General features: G+C 49.8%; 1 protein-coding gene across 1 annotated transcript in view; it reads left to right on the top strand.

Moving 5' to 3' along the window:
- Positions 1 to 543: 543 nt before the first annotated feature.
- The window catches only part of PAK3 (p21 (RAC1) activated kinase 3), a 114,237-nt gene continuing 99,613 nt past the window's right edge, over positions 544 to 15,167 (top strand). Inside the window, exons 1-4 of the mRNA XM_040629053.1 lie at positions 544 to 612; positions 733 to 842; positions 5,985 to 6,132; positions 11,227 to 11,391. The gene's annotated coding sequence lies outside the window, so the exon portion shown is untranslated. The remainder of the gene's footprint in view (positions 613 to 732; positions 843 to 5,984; positions 6,133 to 11,226; positions 11,392 to 15,167) is intronic.

Genomic DNA, 15,167 nt, shown 5'->3' with positions numbered 1-15,167 from the left:
CCCCAGAAAAAAAAAAAAAAAGAAAAACCACCGAGGGGAGGAGGTGTGGCCACGGCCCGGACAAGTCCAGGGGAGGGGGAAGAGCCCAACCTGAGCAAACAGAAAAAGTGACGATTTTCTTCTATGGGGCGCCCTTTCTTTTATTTTCCTTTACCCTCCTCCCCTTTTTTAGGTCGGGGGAGGGTAATGACAGGACGACTCATTTCTTGTCATGTGGAGATTGGAATGATGCAGTACTATCCCTAAAAAGCCTGGCGTCCCTCAGTAGGCCTTTGTCTTTGTCTGGGGGGGGCAGGGGTCATTAGGGGTCATTAGGTCCACGGCCCCCCTACCCTGTCCTCAGCGCGGCGCAGGGGGCCTTGACCTCAGTTTGTGAACTGGCTCTGGCTAGATGACTAGCCACACTTTGGGGCGGATTGAACATTTTAGATTCTTGCTCTCACAGGCTTTCCTTCCCTAGGTGGTGGTTGAGGGACAGGGTGGGAGGGCGGTGCCCACAGGGAGGGAGCCAGAGGCCCCACTTGATTTTTTGGTCCCACCTTCCAGAATCCAGTGGCAGACTCTGGACTTGAGGGTTCTAGGCTGTGGTCTGTAGAAGCAAAGCAGAGAAGGGTGAGTGGCTTGGCTTTGGGAAGCATGAAGGGGGCAGTTGCAGTGTTATTCTTTTTTTTAATGGCTTTCAGCAGGGAAGCCTTTAGCCATGTTAGTCTTGCTCCCCCCATGGTTTTGCAGACTCAAATCCAGGCCAACTGCATGGCTGTCTGAGGTGTTGGAACAGAAGGAGGTCCATTCCTGTTGGTGACAACACTGTGGCCCTGTTCTGGAATGACCGAGGTATAAAGGTCAGTGCGGTTTTCACTGGGCCATTTGCAAAATTATGATTGGGCAGGTCTGTGATTTGGTACTTGAGGCCCCTAATCAGGGGCACCTTTGGGTAAAGGGGCTTAATCCGGTAATGGACAACTAAGAGGCCAGGGCTTGGAGGGAGAGCCATGTCAGCCTTCGTTTCTGGATACAAATGTCATACCTCCCTCCTCCATGAAAGAGGCAAAGTGAGAAGAGACTGGCATGAATGCTGGGTAAAAGCCAACAGCTGAGAATCTTGAGGCCAGAGGGACTTTTAGATGTCAAGGAGTGGACCCTCCAGGCCTCCAGGTAGGCAAGTGGGCTTTGTGGGAGAGACTAAACAGAAAACAGGAGGTTCATTTGTAATACGGATGCAGGCAAAGGGCCACAACACCCCAAAGGCGTTCCGACTAGCCGACCATTACCACAGGTTGCAGATTGTCTGGCCGGAGGCAGAATTGGCATATGAAGCAAACAAGCGTGCTGAGGTCTCTGGGGAGAGGTCAGTAGACGTGACAAGTGAGAAAAATGTGGAATACCTGGGGTGGGGGGATGGAGAGGTGCTGCCCCCATCAGACACTCTGCTATTGTGAGGTCAGACACAAAGCTCCTGTGAGGTCAAACGGGGTGGCCAAGGCAAAAAGCAATCAGGGCTAGAAATCTAGATGCAGGTAAGCTCAGAGCAAGTAGGAACAAAGCCATAGAGAGATAGAACAAGAAGAAAGCTCTGGTCTTAACCAGGAGCCCGAAGGTCCCGATTTTCCTGGTGAGATGGGGAAATGTTGGTGATCGAGGCACATGTGGCTCAGCCCAGACTTAGGGGGACGATTTCTTGATGTTTAGGGACTCGATAGCATTTCCATCCATATAACCCACCTTCAGGAGCTAGTAGCTTTGATCATAGGAAAGAGAAGAAACTGTGAACAGCGGACTCCACAATGGCTCTTTCAGGCTCCCTTTAAGGAATAGGGAGGCAGGGTCCCAAAGGGGATTGGGGGAGCTTTGAATCCGCCCAAGACAGGTAGGTTGACTATTTTCACACGGGGAGGGCCAGGGCCAGGTCTGGGGTCCCTGCTGCAGGCATGGGGTATCTGCCTGTGTTCCAAAAATGCCCTCCTTCCCAGGGGCCTGTGGGACCCTGTGAGGTGAGGGATGGTGAAAATCCCTGCGCTAGAAGGTAAGTGTGGCTGTTGAGGCTTCTGGGGTGCCCTGTTGTCCCCCAAGCTCTCCACCTGCCAGAGGCTAGGCGGTTCCCTCTGCAGGGCCTGGGGTGGACTCCCCTGCCAACTCGGCACTCTGCGGCTTCTCCAGGAGGGGGCAGGAAAGGGCACGTAGCAGCTGGCAGGGCCCAAGTCCTCCATTTCCGGTGTGAAGCTGGAGCCTTCTGATCAAGTAACAGCCATAAGTTTAAAATCTGATTTAGGGGTACCAGAGAGCCAGAGGAACCCCCGGGGCCTGGCAGTCTGTTTCCATTCCCTCCCGAAATGTGTCGCTTCCTCCTGCGCCCGGGGACTTTGGAAGGCATTTGCATTTACATTCAGCGCAGTGAGCAGTGATTACTCCAGTCACTAATACACGCAGCCTAACCCAGAGTTTAATTGGAAATGTTAATCAGTACAATGGATCCATGTCTGATTTGCACATTTGGTCAATTATCTGCAGGTTGGGGCAATCTTTGCTGCCCCCAGGGGACATGATGAGGGGCAAAATGGCATAGCTATCCGGCTGGGTCTGTGGGTGGGAAGCAAAAGGGGGGAGGTGGACTTTGAAGACTGGAAAGAGAGGAACGATTGACTGGTGGGGAATGGAGATATTCCCAAGGTGTGGTCACAGCAAAGCCTGGGTGGCTGATCATTGAGACAGAACAGGACCGTCTTGGAGCCCACGCAGTAGAGAGAGAGGATAGGGTTTTGCCCTGAGTTGGGAAGGTGCTGGATTTGGAGAAGGAAGGTTTTTAGAGACTAGAGGACACGGAGTTGGGGTGGAATAAACCTTGGGAGTCAGGAGTTAGGTGTGTCTGTTTCTGCCCCTCTCAGAGCCTTAGTTTCCTTGTCTTTTGAATGATGGGGTTGGACGAGGTGGTTTCTGAGATGGTCATGACATTTTAGGAAGTGGGTTCATTTGTTCTTGGTCACTAAGGCAGATCCACCATAGGACAACATCCCCCCCCCCCAAATAACCATTTACCCTTCTAAATCACACTTTTTGGTATGCCCTCCGATTTGGGGGAAAACAGTACAAAACAAACCCCCAAACACCACACACATTTCATCTCTTTGAGCAGCATGGTTTTATTTTTATTTCATGTGAATGGGAAACCGGAGGGAGAAAGGAAGCCCAAGTGGAGAATCTGCTAGGGACCCTAAAACCAAGCCCCTGAGAAGCTCTGTGGGGATTTTATACAGATCTTATACAGTGGGTGGGGGGAGGGGCAGATAGGCACTTGTGTCACCAACTCCCTAATCAGCCTCAAAACCGAAGGGCCTGGGATGAGGGTGGAGGAAGGCCTGCTTAGGGTGTGTATCCTTCTTTCTCCTTCATCCCTCTCTGAGCCAGGTGGACTTTTTGGAATTCCGCACCCTGAAGAGACACTACCCCGAACTGCCAGCACAATTGCGCCCTCTAGTGACCTCAGCGGGCACACCTTTGGCAGAGCTCCTCCTGCGTCCCATGGCCCAGCTCCCTTTGCCAGTGCTAATCCCTTGTGCAGCTGTTAACTCCCTGCGGAGAAGGGCTCCAGTCCTTCCAGATGGCCTGAAGGAGAAACTGAGGCACCTGAAGCTCCCAGCAGGCCCTTCTCCTATATGGACGGGACTGGGGGTTGAGCAAGGGCGCCATCTCCCTAGCGCTTCGCTTCCTCCTTTGGGCCTGAGAAAGGTTCCGGAACTCCTTTCCTTGCCTTCTTTAGTGCTGGGCCAGGCACCTGCCATGGGAGGGCCCTGTGGTAGAGAGAGTGGTTGGCCACAGCTTCCCCGGTCCACACACACACACACCATCAACAAAGTGGCCGCCCTGGTCCCCAGACAGAGATGCTGGCAGGAAGCTGAAGTGCAGCAAAGCTGGGGTGCTGGTAGGCAGAAAATGGGTGCACTGATCCCTACCCCCAGCCTCCAGGAGGGGGCTAAGCCCCAGGTGCAGACACAGGGCGGTACAGACACACAGCAGGATATAGACACATAATATGGCAGAGCCACGTGATACAGAACGGGGATTAGATACATGCCAGGTGCATACAAGGCACAGAGCACATGGTGAGAGGCACAGCACATACACAATACAGTGCAGACACTGTGTCCATACGCCTGCTAGACACATGACTGCACACCCCCCCAACGTGATACAGATGTGACACCCACAAAACAGTATGCATAAGACATGGCATGCACGTGATCGGGTATAGGCACCCTGATACCGTGGGGGTACAGGAAGCAGTTCAGACACACTCCCCCCATGCGTACTCACACACAGGATGCATCTCCGCACACTCAACAAAACACCGCCCCCCCCCCAAGACAGGCGAGAGGAGTGTGGCCACCAGGTGGAGTGCTGTGTCCTGCTAGGCTCAGCCCTGCAACTGGTGTATTTGAAGCAGGCTGCCCTGCGGTTCATGGGAGGCTGAGGCAAGGTGAAGGCAGGCCTATGGAAAGCTCTCGATCTTACACAGGAACCTGGAGGTGCTCGGTTGGTCCATGCTGGTGCCTCCACTGCCCCCCCCCACCTGGCCCTCCAGCACTGTTCCCCACCCCCATGGGTGCTTGCTGCCATCCCTCCAGGCTCAGGGGACTTTTCGTGGCCGTCCTTCTTGAGCCCCCTTCCAGTCCTGCCCCTCTCTGGAGCTTTGGCAGCTGTTACTCACCTACCCCCACCCTGCCCCCTTGCAGGATGAGCTCATGCAGCCAGGCAGGGGATGGGCGAACCACTTAGTGGCCCAGTGGGTGGGATCTGGAAAGGCTGCTGGGAGTATGTGAGTGGGAAGCACTCAGGGAATGCCAGGGCCCCTGGGGGACACACGGGCGGCCGGGCTCTGGAGTCTCGCCAGGAGCAAGTGGCAGACCTGGGGTATGGCTTGGTCTTCTCGTTCACCAAGGGGAAATTGGGAATCCTGGGGCTTTCCGTGGCTCCCCGAGTCTTCAGTTTTACTATCTCTGCCTTTAGCTACCCCTCCACCTGTGTCTTTGGATTAGGACCTGGGGCATTCCAGTATCCACTGATAGAAAGTTTGCTAGCCTGGGTCTGGCTTTCCTAGGATTTCACATATAGGTGCTGCTTTTCTTGGAGGACAGACACATGGAGGGAAGGCGGGCGCAGGGTAGGAAGGATTGCAGAGGGAAGATCCGTCTCGTCCTTGAGAGGCTCAAGCGATTGTGGGGGAAGGCAGAAAAAAGAGGGGTTAAAGACCTTGCCTCCACGGTTGGACATGGAAACATCTGTGGGGAAGATGGGATAAACTGTCACCCCCAAAAAACCCAGGATATATTCACCCTAAGAAATCTGAGAAAGACTGTGGAAGACCTTCCTATAGTAGAGATTGGGTCAGGGTGGGGGGCAGAAGGAGGTTCCAGTTAGGATCAGGGGCTGAGGCCCTCAGCGGCAGTGAGGTGATAACAAGTTAGGGACCCTCTGAGTGCTTCCCACCGCCACCTAGTGAAGGAGGTTGCTGAGAAGGGAAGGAGGTGGAGGTGGGCACCTGGAAGTGAAACAGCATTGCTAGATCTTCAGGACGCTCAGGTGTCCCCAGAGCCAACGTGCATTTGCCGTGATCTCTCGGTTTTCTGTCGCATGCTAGACTGGACCACCTCCTGCAAATATGTGGCTATTTCCCATCTGTCCTGTTTGATCTAGTCCTCCTGACACCTGTCCAGGGAGGCTAGGGCAGGTTTTCTCCACGAGCTAGCAGGCAGAGCCAGAGTGGTGAGGTGACAGCAATTCTCAACCTGAAACTCCTGGTTCAGTGCCCTTTCTGGACTCTGACCTCGCAAAGTCCTTTTTATGCTTCTCCCCTCTCTGATTCGCTGCCTTCTCAAGGGGTTTTCTGAAATGCACTATAGCGTGTGTGTGAGGTTTGAGGGGATTGGCTGAGGGAGTAGTAGCAGGTGGGGCAAGAGATTCCTGCACCCCCATGATGCTTCTCTTGGCAGGTTGCCCCCAAGAAAGAGCAGCTGAGTCCTTGCGTCTTGTGGCACCTAGCGTGCCCAGCACTGAGTCCGTGGGAGCTGAAGGCAGCCCGGCCCCTTCTCATGGGCAGTGCCCACCTGTGCTGAGGTCCTGTAGCCGTGGCAATAAGAGGTGAGTAACGGATTCCAGGGTAGGCAGTCAGGGATCTCCAAATCCAGGTGAAGGCCACCCTTCCACCAGAGTTCCCAATATTAAAGACGCTGCCTGGGCCTCACAAGCCAGGCTTTGGGGCACAGCCCCTCCTTTCTGGGGGACTGTGGCCCATGTAGCTACACTTGGTCTCTCGGTTCCCTCCATCTCTAATATGGGAATGATAGCTGTGACCTACATTGTGGGGTGAGTAGGAGAAACAACCGAACGGTCATGGCCAAGTCCTTTGCAATTGTCAGGCTCTGTCTAAGAGCTTCCGTGTAACCACCGACATGCTTCCCCTCAAGCTGGCATTTCCTTTCCTCCTGCTTTCCGGATGTCAAAGTGGCATTTCAGCCACGTACCACTGACTGACCAGTTAGTTCCCAAAATTTCTCCTGCTCTACAACTTTCATTTGACCTTCCTATTCAAGGCATACCCCCACCCCATCTATCCCAGCTTCCAAGCCTGGTGGGCTGAAACCTTCTAGAACCTTCTCTCTGCCTTCCCAACCAAGCAGGGAGCACTTCTCCCTCAGATCTCCAACAACAGTTGAGCCCGTAGTAGATCGTGTAGCCCTTGCTTCTCTATCACCTTTGATCTTTCTTGCACAGTTTCTGGAGTATTCATCTTGGCAGGTAAACTAGACCATAAACTAGAGGTAGGGACTCGATTTCACAGGTCTCTAGTCTCTCTCCCAAGTGCCCGACAGTTCCCCGGCAGCGTTTCAGTTTGGGTCTCTCTCTTCCTCTCCATTCCTTTTGGGTTCCATGGCCTGCCTCTGATCATCTACTCTTCCCCCTGTCGGGCAGCCGATTAGGGCTTCTGCTGTCAGCTGCCCCCTCTGGCCTTCTGTTGCCATACGCCGCCATCCAGCTACCTGTTTGTATCTTACCTGCCTCCTTCTCTTTGCACTTCTGTCTGTCTATTTGTCAGTTACCCAGGCATCTCATAACGCCCAAGTCAAAAGCAAGTGACCAACCAAACTTAAAAAAAAAAAAAAGCAAAAACACCCCAACAAGAAAAAGAGAAAGCAAACAAGGAATACGCAGTGCAGTTCCCTTTCACACGGAGCCCACCCCGGGCCCAATGGGACAAAGGAAAAGTGCAGCTCAGCGGCAGGTGTTCTAGGGTGCCTCCTTGTGAAGGGGAAGCTCCAGGGTTTCGGCCGGGATAGTGAGGGTATGAAATTACAGCCCTGCCGATACTGGTGTATTCAGCTTCCTAGAGATGCTATGGTAGGGGATCCGCTATAGACCTTGAGCGACAGAAGGTAACTAGAACTCGCTCAAGTCAGAAGCGAGCCCTGGGGTCTCTCCCGGGTGTTCTGTGACAGCTCCAGTAATAATGTGTATTTATTGTCTGCTGTTGCCAGCGCTGGGCGGGGCATTTTACTTGCAGGAGACCCTTTGATCCGACAGTAACTCTGCAAGGTAGGTGGTTTTTTTTTTTTTCCTAATAGTTACTGTTTTTGTTTCTGATTATAAAAGTGACACTAGCTTCAAGGTAGGTACTAGAATCATGGTTTTGCCCACGAGGTGACCAAGGTTGAGAGGGGCTAAGTAACGTGCTGTAACTGGACACGTACGTGCTATGGCTTTGGGAGGAGAGACACTTCCTCGAGAGTTTCTCAGCATCCCAAATGCTTCAGCACTCACACACACATACACACACTTTCACGAGCACACTCATGTATTCTTGGACCTTCACATACTCCTTGTGCCTCCTTGGCTCATGCTTTTCCTACCGGACACATTTGTGGTAAACACAGTCTCACCTGTTTCTGCTGCTATATCATCTTATAGTCTTGCCCTTAGTATTATGTGCTCTGGGACTCCTACTTGGCACGGACGCAACCTCTCCACATCTGTCACATTCACCCCAAATCACGCTTACACATGGAAACACGCTCATCGTGACACCCATTTACGCTCATTCACTCATCTTCACTCTGAGGCCTGATCGCACTCTTCACCCAACTCACAGGCATGGGTCCTCAGATACAGTCCTTTTCGTAAACTCAGCCACTTTCACTGACACACATCGCCCGACCCTCACACTCAGAGTCCCACAGATGCAGTCGTGCTGACACACTCCGACACATCCATCTGCTCACTCACATTCAGTACTCACGCTAATTCACATCAACATACAGTCACATTTACGGCACACCCGTGCCTAGATACTGATGTTTGCACATTTTCACGGTTTTCCATACGCTCACGTTCACAGCCACACACTCCAAATCATACACTCCCACACATCCCCAGGGGCACACAGTCACTCTGTCTCACACTCATGTACATTCACATGTACACCCTCTCCCTCTCCCACTGCCATCTCTGTGTCCCATGTGTTCAAACTGGCACACCCCCCCACACACTCACGTGCTTGCTCATTCTCACTCTTGTACTCTCATATTGACATAACTTCACGTTGCGACACACATTCACACCAGTACACACGTGGTGACCTGCACTGTCCCCGACCTGCATTTATGCTGCCACACACCACACCAGCCCACACAATCCACACTGTCACCCCCGATTCCCATAACTGCATTCGTGCACTCCCACACGGGCCGCTGCTGACGCCACAGACGGCCACATAGACTCACTCAGACTGTCATTCCCCTTGAAACATCCCCCCTGAGGTGGATACACTTGCTCACGGTGGCCCACGTGCCCACACAGTCACTAAAGCATAAATACATTGCCCCTAGCTCGACATACTCGCCCGAGCGGCCGGGACTCTTCTTTGGACTCACACAGACGCATTGATGCTGACACATACTCACATGGACATGGACCAGCACTCCTTCAGAGATGATCCCACTCACCCACGTCCATGACTCACACATGGTTATAGTGACTGCACACTCAGGCACACACTTTTACGCATGGCCCCACACTGATACTGCCACATTCACACCCTAACACACACACCATCACACACCCCACTGCGGGGAGTTCACAATCACAGTTGTCACCTTTTTTCCCCTACTTGCCGCCAGTGCTCTCCTCACCCCTGCTGGAAGGTTTTTCAGCAACCTGTGTCGAAAGGAAGAGTGTTGGTCTCAGCCAGGGCACCCGTGGGACTAGATCTTTCCAGAGAAGAAAGGAGTGAAATTTATGTCTGGGTTTAAAAAAAAAAAAAAAGCTCAAACCCACAGATCAAATCTTATGTCCTTTTGCCATAATTTTTTTTTTTACGGAAGTCATGTCTAATAGAATCTTAGCCGGGCTATCCAAAAGGGGCTGGGGTTTAGATGGTTTATTTTCTGGAAGTTTATGGCTTAACTTGCTACCTCCTTTCTCTCCCAAGGGGAGGGCAGAGTAAAGCATGTGTTTCTTTACGCACTCGCTGTGGTTCCCTAGGCAAAAGTATGGGTCTCTGATTTTAGGTTTCTGATCTGGAATTCCCTGCTGTTCCCAGTAGGCACCTCTAGTCTAGCCAGGCCTACTTTTACCCTGTTAGCCCTGGAACGTGGTATTCAAATCTCTGTTGGGAGTGTGCATGTGCATACATAGACCCCACTGGAATTTCAACAGCTGCTACTGACACGTTAACAGAGGAAATTTCTCAGTAGGCGTGGATAAAGGCAAGCTGAAGAAACTTCCTTGCGCTCCAGACTGTAGATTTCCCTGCAAGAGGGTAAAAAGAAGCGCAAATCCCAGGAGTGAACCAACTAGCGGAGCAGGAGCCTGGTGCCAGAATCCCGTGCTACCCCAATTCCCGACGAGAGATTTAGAAACACAAGAGCACCTTGTAGGAGCCTCCTTAACCCATGGCTTCCCTTGCTGGAGTCTCCTCTGGAGGAAAGATGAGTGCAAAATAGGTCCAAGCTGCCATTTGATAATGGAGTCTGGCACCATGGGGAAAAGCCTGTACTCTGAAATACCACACACTGCCCTCTACACCTGCGATCAGATTGAGACCTTCTTGGAAAGCAGAGACCACATCGTCTAACTTATTTTGGATTCCCAGGGTCTAGTGTGATGCCAGGCCTGGAACAGCTACTTGTGAAACTCCAGTAAGAAACTGAAAAGAGGTGGGTGGACAGCAATGTGTCAGGACAGATCCAGTGCCTGTCTTCCTCAATCCCAGAATTCCAATGGCATTACCAGCGTAGGTTGAGGAGCTTCTATGGGCCCTAGCTAGTGCTAGACCCAGAAGGAGATTCAGATGGAGGAAAGCAACATACCCTGTCCTCGAGGTACTTTCATTCGAGGGGGAAAAATGATGTCACCATGCAACAGCAGCCCAAGGCAGCAGTCTTGAAGCTTGGGAATGGGGGACTCTTTATCATCCAGTGGTCTTCAGGCTCCCAAGGCCTTGAGGGCCCATGGATGGTTGGGAACAGCAGCCAGGCTGTGGGGCAGTCATTTCCCAAAGCACACCTCCTCGTAGACCTCTTGCCCAGCCCAGAGATGTGCCATCTTTCCAGAAGATGGTGTAATAAGCCCTTTGTCAACTGTGCCTAAGGTAGAGGAAGGAAAGTGAGCTGTAGACCTTTATGGAAATTTTGTACTGAGTTAAAATTTAGCCACCACCTCCTCCAAGAGATGGCTTTAGAGAAATAGACTGGCAAACTTACATTTGATCATTTCTGTGGATATGCTGAGAGTCACCAAAAGCAATTTATATAATTTTCCAGGACTGGGTGAATTTTCAGAAGGAAAAGAAAATGCACCTGCCTCAATTCACTTGAATGCCTTGTGAAGTGCTAAGTGAATCAACCCACCCCCGTGCATGGATATGATGTTTTGTACTTTTCAAAACAGTTAATAACCCATTCATCCATTATGATAAAGGAATTAGGAGCTCTGGAGTCCAAAGACGAGCATTTGAGTCCCGGTTTGGCCGCTTCCTAGCTGCGGAACCTTGTTTGAGTCAATTACTCATCCCTCTTAAGGCTCAGTTTCCTCATCTGTAAAATGGGAGTGACATTAATAACTTCTGCCTCACTGGGTTGTTACAAGGACGGAATGAGCTAAAGTATGTAAGCATGTAGCACACTATCCAGCCCACAGTAAGTGCTCAACAAATAATAGATATTCTTACCCTTACCACAGCCCTCCGAGGTAGGCGCCTTCAAAGGAACAGAACCCTGAGACAGCAGAGAAAGAAGATGGTTCTCTGCAGCCAAGGAGCCAATTGTCACAGGACTGGCTGTCTGCTTTCCTTACATTCCTGCTTAAGCATAAGCTAGGAGGCAGTGCTCATCCCCGCTTAAGAAGGTGAGGGAAAAACAGAATTAACCTATGGAGCGTTGCCTCCATTCCTGGGTCCTTCTGGGACACGCTTATCTGGCCATTAATGTTTCTGATTCATGTCCATGTCCCCTCTAGTCCTACAACTTTTCCCTTGAAATCAGGAAGTCCTCAGCAATGTCTCCTGCGTTTGCTGGTGTAGAACCTTCGAGGAGGGGAATAGGAGAGACTCCCGATCCTGGTGCAGCCAGAAGTCTGGCGTCTAACTACAGACATCCCTCTGCCCTTGATTCTAATGTTGAAATGTCTGCTTTGTGGGTAGAGGATCTGCCCATTTCCAGGCTTTGGTCCTAAGCGCCGCAGTGGAGACACAGTTCACTGTGACACTTTGCATGTGTCCAACCCCAGATGTGGGGTCGTGGTCTTATTCTTCCACTCTGTGCCCTTAGCAGATGACCTGATGTCTCTGGGGGTCCATTTCGTCTGTAAAATGGAAATAGTAATACCTAATGTGGTTACGCAAGTGGCATGAACTTGGGCAGGAGTAACTTTCAGCAGAGTGCCCGGGACGTGAGGTCTCAATGATGCTGGTGATTTTGTTTATGGCTTGTGAAATCTAGGGTCGTAATCATAAGCATCTTCTCTGGGTAGAATATCTTGAATTGCTTCCACATATTTCCCACATGTGGATTCTTTGATTCTCACAGCCTCTTGGCGAGGTCGTCCCCTTTCGTACATGAGGAAACAGGTTCAGAGGGGCCAGGGGACGTATGCAAGGTCGTGAAGCTCATTAGCGGCAGTACTAGGTTGAGGTGGGACCCGGCCATACTGAGCATTTGCATCTTGGCTTGGCAAAGCCTTTGGGGGCTACATTGAGCAAATAAGAGCTGATCAAACTGAGCATGATCCTTCTTGTGGAAAAAGAAAATCGAACGCTAGCTATGGTTTATCTGCTAGCCCCACCATATTGTATTTTTCTTTGTATCCTGTGTGATGTCTGACACACTGCAGGAGTGCAACAAATGTGACCTCCTAAGAGTACGCTTTGCAACAGGGCTGAGTGATATATGGCCGCCATTGTACTCATCACTACCAAAAGGAAAATCTTTCTCCAGGCATGCTGTGTGGTTTTTGTTCACACTGCTCAAGTAACACCAGATGTCCAGAGTGGGAGATTCCTTAAAGCATTCTGAAACATGTCAACAGACCTTTGGTGCCACTTGGCCATTTCTCTTGACATGAAAGTGACATGACATCAACTTTAGTAAACTCTAGGGAAAGGATGGGAGGACGCGAAGTGGAGCGTTTTTGACTTCTGAGTAGCTCTTTTCTTTTCTTTTCTTTTCTTTTCTTTTCTTTTCTTTTCTTTTCTTTTCTTTCTTTTTTTGTGCCTCATAGCCATACTCAAAGCAAAGTACCCTTCTCTTGGTTTCCATGACATCTTCTAGCAAGTTCCTCCACTTCTTTAACTATATTCCTCAGGGGTCTCCGGTTCCTTTTCCTCTTCTAGCCCCTAAATGTTGGTGTTCCTCAGTGGTCTTTTCTTCTTACTCTGTACTCTTCCCAGGTGGTTGTGTACCTCCTTCAGTGCCGATGGTCTTCTGATTCATATCTACAGCACATGTGTCCAGCTCTCTTGAACCATTTCATGATGCCAAATCACCATGTTAGCACAGGTGCTACGTTTGTATTTACTGTCTCTAATCTTGGTGTCTCTATTGAGAAGGCTAGTTAGCTGGAGAGAGATTTTTTTCCACCACCTGTGAATTGATGTTTCCTCCTGCTTTTTATGACTTGCTATGTGGTTTCTGCCTCTCAAAGTCAAGATGCTTAGATATTTGTTGTGCTTCCCACCAGATAGTCCTAGTCTAATTTTTGCCGAGATAGACGTGTCCCTGTGTGAGTTCTCTTTTCTTTGTATACTGAATTTTACAAAAGTTGCCCATTCGAGGTCCAATTGCAGATACTTATTAGTGGTTGTAGAATTTTTACGTTTGTTAGTAGAGTCTATATAAAAGTCAAAAGGCATTTTTTCTAAAAGTCATAAATGCTGTCATATTGGCCAAAATCATTAGAACAATTTGTCCTTATTATTCTTATGGGAAAATCATTATTACTGGTGCTTTAATGGCTGCTAACACAAAGGGCTTCCACCATAATCAAGTTTGTTATCCGCATACCAGCTTCATTAGTTTTTCCTCCCACCATTCTATGCTAGCATTTACTCTGATTTGTAAAAACCCCCAAAAGCAAACAGATAAAACCCAAATAAAACAGAAGCTAAAACAGTTCTATTTGGAATCCCCAAAAGAAACTAAAGGTTAAACCAGGGACCTAATACATAGCACGGTCACTATAGTTAATCAGACTGTATTGTGTACTTGAAATTTGCTGAGAGCGTAGATCTTGCGTGTTCTCACCACACCAGAAAAAAAAGATAGGTATGTAAGGTGATGGCTGTATCGATTAACTTGAATTGTGGTAACCGCTTCACACCATACACATATATCAGACCATCACACTGTATACCTTAAACGTATACAATTTTTATTTGTTAATTATACCTCAGTAAAGCTGGAAGAACCCCAAAGACTGAAAAAAATAAGAATTCGGTCTCTCACATTCTTCTGGGCCTCTTGGGGTAGAACCGTATTTCCATTCACAATCCTGAGACCAGTTAATCCCACCAGGCCTAACAGCCCTGCTATCTTCGGCCAATGTCCAAAACAGAGACCCCTCTTGAAACGTCCCTCCTCCTGCCTTTCTAGTCTCTTGGTTCCTGCGCTTGCTTTCTCCCCTGGCTCACCTGATCGCTATTGTCTCTTCTAAATTGTTGCCACTTTGCTACCTGGAACATTCCACCCTTTGGCGGAAAAATTCCCTGAGTCTTCAGCCTTGGACATCTGTCACCTTGTCACCCAAGTAAAAATTCGGAAGGTCACAGCTAGTCATGCCATCTCACTGCTTGAAGCCTTTTCATCTAGACAGAAAGAGTCCAAACACCAGAAAAAGGGCATACAAGACCCTTCTTCATTTGGTCTCTGTGGAAGTTATTTTTTCCATCCCTCTTCTTTACTGTGGTCTGGCCAAGTTACCTGTAGCTCGTCTAATCAGTACCTTATTTCTAATCTTCTCTGGGCCCTAACACATAATGTTCCTTGTGCCTGAGACACGTCCTTGCCATGGTGTGGTTACTCGTTCTGCCGAATTCAGCTCTAGTGTACTTCCTTTGCGAAGCCGCCTTCATGCTTTGGAGAGGCCCTTACTCTAGCCTCAGTAGCAGCCTGTCGCCCTCCTTGTACTGAGCTGTCATGGCCAACACGCATTACACTTTTAGTTTGTTCAAGGGCAGGCTGTACCTTGTTCATGGCTTGCCCTAGAACCTAGTGAACTCCTACTCATCCTTCAATACCCTCCTCGAGTGCCGTATCCTCCAGCTTCTCGGGACAGTATTAGTTACCCTTCCTGCACTGTACTTGCAAAGCATCCTCTGCCTACTTGGGCACATTCTAGATAGATGCTTTGTCAATGGTGAATGAATGAATTTATTTCTGAAGATTCAGTGATTTCCTCAAGATCACAGAATGAACCAGAAGTAGAACTGGGATGAGCTGTTCTTCTTTTGTTGGAGAGAATTCTTTTGGGTATATAAAAGAGCTAGCTAAAAATCAACCCCTGAAATTAAAACTCCACAAAAGAGCGCAACTTTGTTCTGAAATGAACTATGAAAGGAAGGATTTTCTTTCTCCAAGGATTATCTTCCTAATGCATACCCCAAAAGAGGTCTGTTCTGCTCATATATG

The sequence above is a fragment of the Ursus maritimus genome (genome assembly GCF_017311325.1).
Source record: "Ursus maritimus isolate PB19 chromosome X unlocalized genomic scaffold, ASM1731132v1 scaffold_X1, whole genome shotgun sequence".
In the NCBI taxonomy this organism is placed as follows: Eukaryota; Metazoa; Chordata; class Mammalia; order Carnivora; family Ursidae; genus Ursus; species Ursus maritimus.
Note: the sequence above shows the minus strand (reverse complement) of the source record. Positions and strands in the feature narration are given on the sequence as shown.